General features: G+C 44.3%; 1 long non-coding RNA gene across 1 annotated transcript in view; it reads right to left on the bottom strand.

Annotated features, from left to right (window-relative positions):
• LOC138850393 (uncharacterized) overlaps nt 1-3,276 on the bottom strand; it is a 35,458-nt gene extending 32,182 nt beyond the window's left edge. Inside the window, exon 1 of the long non-coding RNA XR_011390108.1 lies at nt 3,030-3,276. This is a non-coding gene — a long non-coding RNA (uncharacterized lncRNA). The remainder of the gene's footprint in view (nt 1-3,029) is intronic.
• Between the last annotated feature and the right edge of the window lie 10,827 nt (nt 3,277-14,103).

Here is a 14,103-nt window from a genome sequence, read left to right as displayed (position 1 = left end):
AGCACCCAAGGCTCTCATATTCAGGGAGTGCAACAGGATCCAATCCTCCCTGCTAGTCTGTTCTGTACACAGAGAGATGGAAGGTTCCCAGAGCTGCTGCCTATGTGTGATCCACTCAGGCGGATTGAGCCCAATCCTCCCAGACAGACTCAACGTCAGTGGGGAACACAGATTTTTCCCTCTGGCTAAGTCTCTGGATCACCTACGTGCACAATATCTGCCGGCCATAGCCCCACTCTCTTCACAGCTGTGCTGGGTATACACAAGAGTTCCCACAGGCAGCACTTCTCTTCCATCAGGATGGCTCCCCCACCCAACTCGCTGCTGTGTGGGCGCAGTGGAGTCGCTGTTGTTGCCCTGGTGACAAGGTGGAGACAGTCCCGGCCAATTGCACCTGAGCTGCTATGGTTGCACCTGTTGATAGGATGGAGACTCTCCCTGCTAGTTGCAGGGTTCCCACACAAGAGCTGGAGCAGCTGCTACCTGCTTTTGTCCAAAATGGCACCAGCCTTCCCGCAGCTGGCCTCAGGGCACTGATGTGGAGGGGGGAGATGTGGAGAGAGATATGTGCCACTTTTCCCCCCCGCTTCCTTGAAGGTTCTCGGCTGATTCAAAGGCAGCGCAGTCCCCTAGGCTCTCCTTCCAGATGTATCCACAGTGGCATGGGCCCGTGCAGTCTGACCTCACCTTGCTCGCCAGAGTAGGGGCTTTCTCTGAATCCAGGCTGCTGGGTCCTTTGTTGTGTCCGCTCTCATTGCTGTGTGACTGCGCCTTTCACACAGGTCCAGGCTGATTCTACTGCTTTCGCCAGACCTCCCACTGTGGTTTTCCCAGAAACCTTTGCTTGACAGTGTATTTTCCCCCACTTTTTTCCTACTAATTTTGCCTAGCCTGGAGCAGACAGCCCTGTTGCTATTCCGCCATGTTTGGGAAAGCTGGCCTAATTCTTCTGTTACTGATTTTACTGCTGTTACTGATCCTGGGCGACTTCTTATATGTTTGTGTCCTCCTGCTTCTCACCCTGCAGAAAACCCTGTCTGGGGAAAATCAGGATTATCTAATAAAAGCTCCTGCACCTTTGCTTCTTCCTGATTCAGAGGGTGATTTTCCACTGCCCTGCACCTTCAGGAGAGGCGTCTAACTCTGTTAGGCTTGGGCCTCCCATCTGTGCCTTCCTGACATAGTCTCAGACCCAGGCCCTTTGCTTTACCATCCATAGTGTCCTTAACCTTCTGACTTCTGTGGTTCACAGGGAGTCCATGAAGTTTAAGGAAAACAAAAACTTTTGCTGGGGGCTGCTTCCTTCTTAAGATACAATTTTGCTTTTTGCTTCATTGGAAAACCTCTCCCACACCCTCTCCTGTCACTTTGTTTCTGCACCTGAACTAACTGTTCCCTGAAACTAACTGTTCTTACTGTGTTCTACCTCTCCCTTAGACTCCGCAGGAGCCTTTTCCTTCTCCACTCCACTCTACACAGCATTGCTGGACTAATCTGCCTAAATATATTTGACATCTTCTTGTACAAATCTTCCTGAGTTCCCCACTGCCACCTTTTAAAGCCCAGAATCCTTTGGTGGGCATTTGCAATCCCCTTGCTTCAGTGACAACCTGTATGTATTTCCTTTTTCAGTGATGTTCTACTTTTTCCTGTTTACTGCTGTTTGGGGCTCAGATAATGATACCCCAAAATATGGCACATTGGTAGGCTGATTACTTTAAATTAAAGGGATTTGAGAGTTCCCTTATCTTCTGAAAGACTAGCTCCTCCAGAACAAATTCAGTTGTCATGAATTGCTTCTCCAGACTTCTCGTCAGCTGGAGGAGATGGACCTGTATCACAGAAAAGAAACCAAAGGTCCACACTTCAGCCCAGAGAGACTGGCACAGTCTATGACCTGTTTGTCTGAGGGCTGCTGTCTGAGAGATGTTACCTGCATAATAAGACAGCTGTGTTTTTTACCATGCATTTCCTTCCCACACTGTCCCACAGCCTTGTGGCCATTTCCATGTGAATGCACCAAGCCCCTATTTCCTTCTGCAGCTGGTCTGACCCTTTGATTCTTTTATTTTGTGAGATTCCTATACATAAATATGCATGCAAAGATGTGCATTTTTTTCCTGTTATTCAGTTTGCTTCATACATTTAAATATCAAACATTGAGAGCTTAAATAGAGGACTCCCTGTTGCCCCTATACCTCCTTGAATGCCAACATTTTATCCTTTTTATTTATTTATTTATTTTTTATTTATTTATTTATTTATTTTTACAGGCAGAGTGGGCAGTGAGAGAGAGAGAGAGACAGAGAGAAACCAACATCTTATCCTTTTAAAACATTGTTTCATTGCCCCTCCTACCATGAAAACTGTGACCCATTAAGAACTAACGTATGGGGGCTGGTGCTGTGGCACAGCAGGTTAACGCCCTAGCCTGAAGTGCTGGCATCCCATATGAGCGCCGGTTCTAGTCCTGGCTGCTCCACTTCCCATCCAGCTCTCTGATATGGCCTTGGAAAGCAGTAGTAGATGGCCCAAGTCCTTGTGCACCTTGCGCCTGTGTGGGAGACCTAGAAGAAACTCCTGGCTCCTGGCTTCAGATCAGCGCAGCTCCAGCCATTGTGGCCAATAGGGGGGTGAATCATTAGATGAAAGACCTCTCTTTTTCTATCTCTCCTCTCTCTGTGTAACTCTGACTTTCAAATAAATAAATAAACCTTTTAAAAAAATAACTAATGTATGTCTTTCTTGAGGACCCAATCATAAAGTCTTACCAGTGTTAGTCAGTAATTTTTTAAAAAAAATTTTAACTGAGGAATAAGTTACATATGAGAACAAGTTCCTAGTTTAAGTATATAGTTCAGTGACTATTAACTAATATATATGTATACATATAATATATATATATACACCCATTTATCTATCTTCTCATTTTCCCAAAAGACATATAAACTGTTCAATTCCCTTAAATTCTGAAATAGTACCCTACAAGAATAAGAAATGAGGAATTAATGGAAATTTTTTGAGCTTACCTTGCAGAATAGCAAGAAACTGTTGAAATTCTTTAAGCTGGCTGAAATCTGTCAGGGCCACCAGATGGCCAATGGCACATGTACTTGCTTGGTAGGTGAATTTATGATATTTTGAGTCAAAATTCCTACCCACTGACCATACCAAGACCACCATTTTTTGAACCTTTCATGTATGGAAAGTCACATAGCTGACTTGTGCCTGTACAGGGAGCTCAAGAACTCCCTTTCTTTAGCTGACCAATCAACTCCCATACCTAATCCCTGCCCTTCACTCCCTTAGTAATAAATATCTCTTGCACAGCTGTTTGGAGAGTCAGATTTCAGCATTGCTCCTGGATCCTTACTTGTCCATCTTGCAATAACCTTTCTCTCTGGAAGACTGTTCCAGTGTTTGCCTTTCCAATACCCAAGGTAAACCGAATTAATAACTGTTCCTCATAGCAGTTAAGCAACGTTCTCAACACTGCCTTTGGCAACCACCGATCTATTTTCTCTTTCTGTTTCAGCAATTTAAGAATTTCATCTAAATAGAATTGTGCTTTTTTTTTTTCAGTTCTTGAGTACCCCTTTACAAAATCTTATCAATGTTGCTCAACAATTTTTTTGAATAAACTTAATTGAGTTATAACTTATATACAAGAAAATGCTCAGTGTTTTTGGTACTTACCATTTTGCATCTATCAGTAGTTCATTCCTTTTCATTTTGTGTAACATGTGCTCATACGGACATACTGCAGTTTATCAATTAACCTATTCATGAAATTTGGTGTGTGTGCTCTTAAGTTGTCAGGAACAAGGCTGCTAAAATCATTTACAAAAGTCTTTTTTTATTTATATTAAGTAAACATCTAGGAGTGCAATTTATAAGTTGGAATGCATATGAAGTTTTTGACTCATAAATTGTTTTATAGTATGCACTGGGAGCAGCTGATTAACTGAGTAATGAAAACACCTGTGTCACATCAGAGCACCTGGGTTCATTTTCCAGCTCCACCTCCTGACTCCAGTTCCTGCTAATGCAGGAAGCAACGATGCTGGCTCCAGGGATAGGGTTCTTGGTGCCCATGTTGGAGATCTGCATGGCTCTGACTCTGCCCAGCCTGACTCTTGCAGGAATTTGGGAGCTTGCTCTGTGCTTGTCTCTTTGCCTCTCAAATAAATAAATAAACAAAATTGAGGGATAGATAGGAAGTTGTACTGATGACCTCAAAGTATGCAAGCAGGTCACCACAGTTGATCTTACCTAAAAGGTCATAGTTCTCTGTATGGGCACGGTCTTAACTCGCAGGAAAATACTAAGTGTCAGAATTTGTCCATGACCATAGTTTTTCTAGCTTACCCTGATATTAAAAAGATCTCCAAAAATCAGTGATGGGTTGAGCACCCCCTTGACTGACATCATAGAGGCTGCCTTCTTGGTCTACTTTATTAGAGACCAGGAGAACAAGGAGCAAGCAAGCAGCAGAGGATAGGCAGCAGGTCAATCAATGGCTGCTTTATTTACACGGTGATCTGCCGTCAAGGAGACCCAGCAAGGCCAATGTACCCCAAACGGCACCTGTTGCTGATATAAGGAGCCAGGGCACTGGGCAAGCAGCTGTCAGGACAGCAAATGCCTCCCGTCAGCTCTGCCAAGAGCACGGCCACTGGACACGGAACTTCCCTGGGTGTTGAAGGACTCCTGGTTCGAACCACAGACCCTGTGGCCCCTAACTAAAAAGCCTTTGGCTCTGCCCAGCTTCCAGCTCCAGCCACAGTTATTGAGGGGATGGCCTAGGGTCAGTGAAATGCAAGTTGCCTATTTCTATCAGCCTCCTGTTCAGCTCTCCTCCTAGTCCAGCCATGTAATGCAAGTCAACAGGGTGCCTCCCTTAAAGGAGATTTGCATCTCTTGCAATTCTCTTACAGCACCCCATGGATAGGTCTGGGCCTCAAATACCCAGCCAGGCCTTAAAAGTTTATCCAATAGCATTAAGCTTAGAAAGCCCTCCCTGCCAGTTCCTAAAAACAGGGCTTTCAATAACAGCTAGCTCAGATAGTCCTGTACCTATTTGGACAGGTCCTCACTGAGGACTTAAAGGGCCTATCTCTTGAGGGGGGTGCACAATAGTCCATAATGTAGATGGTTAAATGTAAATAATTTGTTAGTCTGTCTATTTTCCCAGCCTGAGACTCTAGTCTTGTACATTGGCTTAACTTCCTAGCAAAACTAGCTACTAGGTATCCAGAGGAAAACAGAGTATTACTAGTCCATTAGAGTGTTAATTATTTAACCCTTATCCTCACCCCTGGGGAGAGAAAACCTGCCCCAGAGAGGATATGGGCCATTCGGCAAATTCCTACTTCTGCAAACTTCAGGCAGTCCCAGTTTTCTCTATCAGGTTCCTAGATACAGGAAACAGCACAGTTCCTAAACCAGGCTCTCGACAGGCAGCCAAAGCAGAGCCCCCTCCTTTGGGGGAACGAGCAAACCACAGCCTTTGCTCAGCTAAAGGATGCTATGACTAAAGCCCCTGTGCTAGGACTGCCAAACCCAGGGAGACCCTCCCAGCTGTACTTCACTGGGAGGCAAGGAGTCACCTTGGGAGTGTCAACTCAGGATCTGGGACCTGTTAAGTAACCTGTGGGCTAGTTTTCTAAAACCTTAGACATGGTTGCACAAGGATGGCCTCACTGCCTAAGGATGATAGCAGCAGCTGCCTTGCTGACAGAGGAGGTATCTAAAATTACAGTGGGGCAAAATATCACCCTTTATACCTCACATCAAATAAATTCTCTATTAGAGCAAAAGGGTTCTCACTGGCTCACAGATAGTAGGATACTAATGTTTCAGGTTCTCCTTCTAGAAAACCCCTCAGGTAAAAATAACACATTGCTCTACTCTAAACCTGGCTACTTTAATGCCAGTTCCAGGGGAAAGTGGTCCCCTCCACTCCTGTACTGAAACTATAGACTTGATCTATGCCAGCAGAGGGACCTCAAAGACAGCCCCCTGACTAACGCAGATGAAGCAGCTTTGTAGACGGGACCTGCTTCTCAGGGTATGCAACAGTTCCGGCATGGCATGTTATTGAAGTGTGCTCTGCCCCCAGGAACTTTTGCTCAGTTAGCATACTGATTGCCTTAACCAGAGCTCTAGATCACACAAGGGATTTGTAAGGCACCTTCACTCTGCATGGAGACCTCAGTCTTCCGGTAAGATAGAAAGAGCCAACCAGGTTCTATGGAAAACATCACAAGTATAGAAATGTGTGCTTCGTAAGAAAGGTTTAGAAGGAAAGAATGTTCTTTGTAATGAAGGTTAGAAGGAAAGAGTTTTTCTAATAAGGAAAGGACATGGTTTGTAAGAATCCTGATGGCTAGTTTACTCTAGACTGGAATGGAAATGATGGAATGTTTCAAGTAAGTTGAAGAGGGTGTGTGGAAGTCACAAAAGGTTATGAAAGAAAAAATATTGGACATGCTAACTGCTGCTCCGAGAGGTATCTGTGCCATGTTCCAGGAAGAATGTTGTCTCTGGGTCAATCAGAATGGACAGGTACAAACCCAAATTCGTACTTTCCTGGACAAAGCCAAGCACCTCCAGGAACAGGCCAAGCAGGGCTGGGATTTCTGGCCTAACATCTGGTCATGGAAATCTTGGCTATTTCCTCTCCTTGGCCCAATAACTTCTGTAATCTTGCTGCTTCTCTTTGGACCGTGTGTTTTTAATGCCCTTGTTCGTTTTGTCTCTAACACACTAAAAGCTGTCGAACTCCAAATGGTCGTCAGACAAGGCTTCCAGCCCATTCCACTGGACGACCTGGGCAGCCCTCTGGACTGAGCAGCACAGTCTTTCCAAGGCCATTGTCACACACCATAAGACAGATAGCAAGAGGAAATACCCAAATCCCCCTCGACGCCCACTTGCCAACTTCAAAGAAGTTACAGAAAATGGAACTCCATCCATAATCCCAAAGAAGAATTTTGGGTATACCTCTTGAGGGGGGAATGTTAGGCAGGAAGTTAGGTATGAGCTTATGTGTGTGTGTGACAAAGGCCTCCGGACTACGTCCAGCATATGCATCTATATCTCAAAGTTATCCTGATAATGCTGCAGGGGCAGCCCAGTGTTCGCAACCTGCCCTGCCCCCTTCTACCTGATAACCTGCCAGGTGGAGATCTCTGCCCCTTCTGCCTGACAAATCTTCCACAGTCTCCCAGATGCAGCCCAGTATCTGCATTTCAAACACCCTGCTCTGGATCCCCATTCTCTAGGGGGTCCTGCTCACCCTTCCTCTGAACCCAGGATGGCACCAGCTAGGCTTCCTCCTGTCTGATACCTTCAAGAAAAAACTCAGATAGGAGCTTCTTAGTATTTACAGCCATAAAATCCTTTGTTTCAGGAGGAGATGTGTGAAGACAAAGACCCATCTCCTTAAAAACCCCTGGTTGGGCCTCAACCGGACTGAGCACTCAGCCCTCTGCCTCTCTGCTGAGCTGCCCGCCTGGTCTGCCCAGGTGTAATCTCTCCACTCAACCATGTAACCTCCACCCCCCCCCCAGTCTCTCCCCATCCATCCTTACCGATGTCCCTTCCCTAATAAACCTTGCTATTTTACCTCCCACTACTCTCTGTCTCACGCCTGAATTCTTTCTTGCATGAAGACAAGAACCCTGAAATTTCTCCGGTAATACATGTATAGTTTACTCATGCACTAGTTTAGCCTACAACAGCCAGGACTGGACCAGGTAGAAGCCAGGAGCCAGAAACTCCATCTGGTCTGCCACATAGGTGGCAGCGACTTAACATACTATGCCATACCACAATACCTACCCCTTGTTATTGATTTTGAATTTATTTCCCTTATGGTCAGAAAACTGATCTTATTCTTTTGAAATCATTGAGACTTGTTTTATTCTTAGTATTGATAGAAACAGGGAATGGTTAATTTTAATTTTGAGGTGGGGATAACTAGCCAGGGACAAAAATGCTTATGTCTAGAGACACAGGTCTTTTAAAGACAAAGCAAAAGAATTGAAAAGTAACATGATAAAGTATGAAAACCCAGACCCGTAAATAACAAGATAGAGGGAAACTGGCCCTGGATCATAAATTAGGACACCATAGATAAGAACACCTGAGCATGGAGACAGAGCAAATGGAAGAAATGGGAGATAAGAAGGCAAGACAGCAGGATGATAAAACCAACAAAAATATGGGATATGAACCCTGGGTAACTTTTCTTAAAGGGCATGGTACGTACTTTGCCAAGAGTATAAAACCTCCAGCTCACTTCCTTTCAAAGGATTTTATCTGCTTAAGAAGCCCCTCCTGGCTGATTTCCTGGAAGCTTTCCCTCAGCTTATTTCAGTAAACTTTGTCTTCCTCTGTTTACCCTTCCTTTGTGTTTCTCAATCTGTGTGCACATGAGTCAAGGAACCTGAATAGTGAGAACTACATAATCAGTATGCTTGCATCAGTACGCTTGTCTACCTTTGATGAAATAAATAGGCAAAGTTAGTTTATGATTGCTGAGCTGGAAGTCACATGCCCTCATGTAATTCTATCCTTCTACTTGTCAATTAAAATGCCTCCTTTCCTGAGATGCATCTGCTTCATCCAGGACCTAAGGAGGAACACCATGAAAATTTGAAAATTGGGATCCCTGTGAAACTTTGTGGAGGTGCCATATAAGTTCCAGGTTGCCAGAAGCCTGGAGAGGCACTGCTAGGACCTTGTAAAGGAGGCCAGCATTCTCTCTCTTGCTCTCTTCTGTGAAAGACCATGGCTGGAGAGGTGCTAGATGTTCTCTCTCTTCTCCTCCACCTTTCTCCTTTTTGGCAAATCTTCTGGCCTGCTGCCCACTCACGGGTAGTTCTCTGTGTGGTACAACCCATGGTCATGTATATATGTATGTGTTCATTTTCTCACCTTTTAAATAAGTTTGATCACTTTGTGCACCTTATTTGTGTCAGCCCTTGGAATATTTTTCTTTGTGCATGACAAGAACCTGGAGTAAAAAATTATTACCTCCTTATCTACATCATCTTGAGACATACACTCCAATACGATAATAATGGGGGACTTGGACGCCCACTTTCATCAATGAAGAGATTAATTAGACAAAAAAAAAATCAACAAAGAAACAACAGAGCTAATCTACACTATGGACCAAATGGACCAAACTGATCTCTACAGAACATTTTTTCCCACAGCTGCAGAATGCACATTGTTTTCATCAGTGCATAGAACTTCCTCTAGGATAGACCAAATGCTAGACTATAATGCAAGTCTCAGTAAATTAAAAAAAAATCAAAATCATACTATGTATTTTTTCTGACCACAATGTAATGAAGCTGGAAATTAACAAATTAAGAAATTCTAGAAAATACGCAAATACATGGAAACTGAAAAACATTTGGCTGAATGAACAGTGGGTAATAGAAGAAAACAAAAGAGAAGCAAAAAAAATTCTTAGACATGAAAGAAGATGATGACACAAAATATCAAATCTTATGAGATTCAGTCAAAGCAGTGTTAAGAGAGAAGTTTATAGCAGTTAGTGCCTATATCAAAAAATTGGAAAGGCACCAAATAAATGACTTAAAATGCACCTCGGGGCCAGCACCATGGCTCACTGGGTTAATCCTCTGCCTGCGGCGCCAGCATCCCATATGTGTGCTGGTTCTAGTCCCAGTTTCTCCTCTTCCAGTCCAGCTCTCTGCTGTGGCCTGGGATAGCAGTGGAAGATGGCCCAAGTGCTTGGGCCCCTGCACCTGCATGGGAGACCAGGAGGAAGTGCCTGGCTTCTGGCTTTGGATCAGTGCAGTGCCAGCTGTGGCAGCCATTTGGGGAGTGAACCAATGGAAGGAAGACCTTTCTCTCTGCCTGTCTCTCTCACTGTCTGTAACTCTACCTGTCAAATAAATAAATAAATATCTTTTTTTTTGACAGGCAGAGTGTACAGTGAGAGAGAGAAAGAGAGAGAGAAAGGTTTTCCTTTGCCATTGGTTCACCCCTCAATGGCTGCTGTGGCTGGTGCGCTGCAGCCAGCGCACCGCGCTGATCCGAAGCTAGGAGCTGGGTGCTTCTCCTGGTCTCCCATGCAGGTGCAGGGCCCAAGCACTTGGGCCATCCTCCACTGCACTCCCAGGCCACAGCAGAGAGCTGGCCTGGAAGAGGGGCAACCGGGACAGAATCTGGCGCCCCAACTGGGACTAGAACCCGATGTGCCGGTGCTGCAGGCGGATGTTTAGCCTATTGAGCCACAGCACCAGCCAAATAAATATCTCTAAAATCCATCTCATGGACCAAGAAAAACAACAGCAAACCAAACCCAAAGTAGGAAGAAAGAAATGATTAAAATTAGAGAAGAAATAAACAAAATTGAAACAAAAATGCTTCAAAAGATAAGCGATATGAAAAGCTGGTATTTTGAAAAGAATAAACAAAATTGATGCACCATTGTCCAAACTAACTGAAAAATGGAGAAGACCCAAATTAATAAAATCAGAGGTGAAAAAGGAATTTTTATAATGGCTATCACAGAAATAAAAAGAAACATCAGGAATTACTACAAAAAATTATGAGCCAACAAATTAGAAAATCTAGAAGAAATGGATAGATTTTTGGAACATACCATATGCCAAAATTGAGTCATAAAGACATAGAAAATGTAAATAGACCAATAATCAAGACAGAGATTGAATCAGTAATAAAGACCTTCCTAAAAACTCAAGACTGGATGGCTTCCCTACTGACTTTTACCAAACTTCTCAAACTATTCAAAACAATTGAAAGGGAGAGAATCCTCCCAATTTCCTTCTATTAGGTCATCATCACCTTAATTCAAAAACCAGAAAAAGATACAACAAAGAAATAGAACTATACACCAATATCCATGATGACCATAGCTGCAAAAATCCTCAACAATATGCTAGCCATATTGTCGCTTCCCCTCTTCATGGAGGAACGACACTAAACCCTGCCTAGGCTTCCTATCCGAGTCACGGCACCATTATGTCGCTCCCCGTCTTCGTGGAGGAACGACACAGGACCCTGCGCTGTTCTTTTGTCTGCTCAGCCCTCCCCGGGTTTGCTGCTGGTTCTTCCCGGGTTGGCTACCGACCCTTCCACCTCCGTGGAAGGGCGGTTCCCCCTGCCACATTCCCCCGGCTCTCTCGGGGGCTGCACAGGTGTTCCTTCAGATAGATGTTCCCCTTAGATGTTCCTGGTGCATGTTGTCTCTCTCCTCCTTTATAGTCCTCTTCCACCAATCCCAACTCTGCTACCCACACGCTGAGTACGCTGCTCTCCTCCAATCAGGAGCAGGTCCTACAGTTTATTGGTTGAACTGGAGGCAGCTGAGTAGAAGCTGTTTCCTCCTCTCCCAGTGCCATATTGTGGGAGAGCAGATGCATAGAATAAGTCTTAATTCCAGTAACTTAGTCTAGTCTGAGTTGCTCCCCACACCATATGAATACAACAACTCATCAGAAAGATCATTCATCCAGGTCAAGTAGGATTTATCCTTGGTATGCAGAGATGGTTCAAGATTTGCAAACCAATAAGTGTGATACATCATTCTAACAAATTAAAGAATAAAAACCATGTGATTATCTCAATAGATGCAGAGAAAGCATTTGTTAGAATACAACATACTTTCATGATGAAATCTTAAGCAAATTGGATGTATAAGAAACATTCTTTAACACAATCAATGAAATATATGACAAACCCACAGCCATCATCTTATTGAATGAGGAAAAGTTAGAAACATCTCCACTAAAATCCAGGACCAGACAAAGATGCCCACTCTCACCACTGCAATTCAACATAGTTCTAGAAGTTTTAGCCAGAGCCATTAGGAAAGAAAAAAATATCAAAGGGATACAAATTGGAAAGAAGTCAAATTATCCCTGTTTGCATATGACATGATCCTATATATATAGGGGATCCAAAAGACTCTACCAAGAGATTACTGGAATCATAAGAGAGGTTGGTAAAGTTGCAGGGTATAAAATCAACACTCAAAAACAGTAGTCTTTGTATAGACCTACAGTGCCACGGCTGAGAAAGAACTTGTAAGATCAGTATTATTCACAATATCTAAAAGAATTTAAGTACCTTCGAATAAATTTAACCAAGGATGAGAAAGAAAGATCTCATTATGCTCTTAAATCTGCAAATATGAAATGTACAAAATTTGTTCATCTCATAAAAATTAAATAATTAAAAGAAGAGAATTCAAGATGGCTGAATAGGTATAGCTACACTAACTTAACTGCTCTGGGATATGAAAAGACCAAATGAAAGACTATGTTCCTAGGGGTCTGACAGATGGAAATTTTCAGTGATGAAGCAAAAAACAAAATCAACAACAAATAAAGCAACAATGAAGACTCCATGAGACAAGAGGAGAGAAAACAGAGATACAGTTTCAGCCAGCCAAGTAGTGCAGCCAGCTGCAAGCTGTGAACCGTCATCTTAGCATCTCAAGGTAGGAAGAAACTGCCATGCATTTTAGCTGAGAGGGAATTCCATAGACACCCACTGACTTTTTTTTTTTTTTTTTTTTTTGACAGGCAGCATGGACAGTGAGAGAGAAAGACAGAGAGGAAGAGAGAGAAAGGTCTTCCTTCCGTTGAAGTTGGTTGAATGGCCTCTGCTGCCAGTGTGCTGCGGCCTGCGCACCGCGCTGATCTGAAGCCAGGAGCCAGGTGCTTCTCCTGGTCTCCCATGTGGGTGCAGGGCCCAAGCACTTGGGCCATCCTCCACTGCACTCCCAGGCCACAGCAGAGAGCTGGCCTGGAAGAGGGGCAACCGGGACAGAATCTGGTGCCCCAACCGGGGCTAGAACCCAGAGTGCTGGCGCTGCAGGCGGAGGATTAGCCTATTGAGCCATGGTGCCAGCCGACACCCACTGACTTCTGCTTCCACCTGGAGAGCTGACTGGGGCTTAAGCAACTGCTGGGCTTGCAGCAGGGAAGCCACATTGCTTTCCTTTCCTCCCCCTCTGGCACCCAGCACCATACTTGGCAGTGAATTCATGGAGGGCACCTCTATTCTGCTTCTACCAGTATCATAGTCAGGGTCAGGGCAATGTGTGGGGCAAAGGACAGATCTTCACCCTGCAACTATTGGAGTTTTGGAGCATTACTCCCAAAACTTTTCTTCCCCTTATCCATGTGTATGTTGTATGTGAGTAGGACCTGGGTTTCAGGGATCCAGGCACAGAATACAATGGTTTGAACACGATATGGCATCTGAACTCATGCAAAAGTCATTAAGTTGATGGCATTGAGAATGCAGAAATTTAGCCTGATTGAGGTCTTTAGGAGGTGGGCCTACTGAGAGGGCCTTAGGTCATTGGAGGCATGCCTTGAAAAAGTAGTTCTGTTCCGATCTTATCTTATCTTATCTTATCTTATCTTATCTTATCTTATCTTATCTTTTATCTTATCTTATTTTCTATAAAAGCCTGAGTGCACCTTACCTGTTCTCCATGTTTCTTGGCTCACCATGTGATACTTCTTAGCTGGCGCCGTGGCTCACTAGGTTAATCCTCCGCCTTGCGGCGTCGGCACACCGGGTTCTAGTCCCGGTTGGGGCGCTGGATTCTGTCCCAGTTGCCCCTCTTCCAGGCCAGTGGCCCGGGAGTGCAGTGGAGGATGGCCCAAGTGCTTGGGCCCTGCACCCCATGGGAGACCAGGAGAAGCACCTGGCTCCTGCCATCGGATCAGCGTGGTGTGCGGGCCGCAGTGGCCATTGGAGGGTGAACCAACAGCAAAAGGAAGACCTTTCTCTCTGTCTCTCTCTCACTGTCCACTCTGCTCTCTGCCTGTCAAAAAAAAAAAAAAAAAAAAAAGATGATACTTCTTTCATACACACTGTGGCATTACCATCTGCTGGCTTCACCAGATGACAATCAGTGGAACCCACCTGATCTTGGACGGGGAACCTTCAAAACCATAAACAAGATCTATCTCCTTCCTTCCTAAGTAGCCTATGTTAGGTATTTCTTTATAGTAAGAAAAAAGTAGCCTATGTTAGGTATTTCTTTATAGTAAGAAAAATTGACCAGTGCATGAT

Source organism: Oryctolagus cuniculus, chromosome 7, assembly GCF_964237555.1.
Source record: "Oryctolagus cuniculus chromosome 7, mOryCun1.1, whole genome shotgun sequence".
Lineage (NCBI taxonomy): Eukaryota > Metazoa > Chordata > Mammalia > Lagomorpha > Leporidae > Oryctolagus > Oryctolagus cuniculus.
Note: the sequence above shows the minus strand (reverse complement) of the source record. Positions and strands in the feature narration are given on the sequence as shown.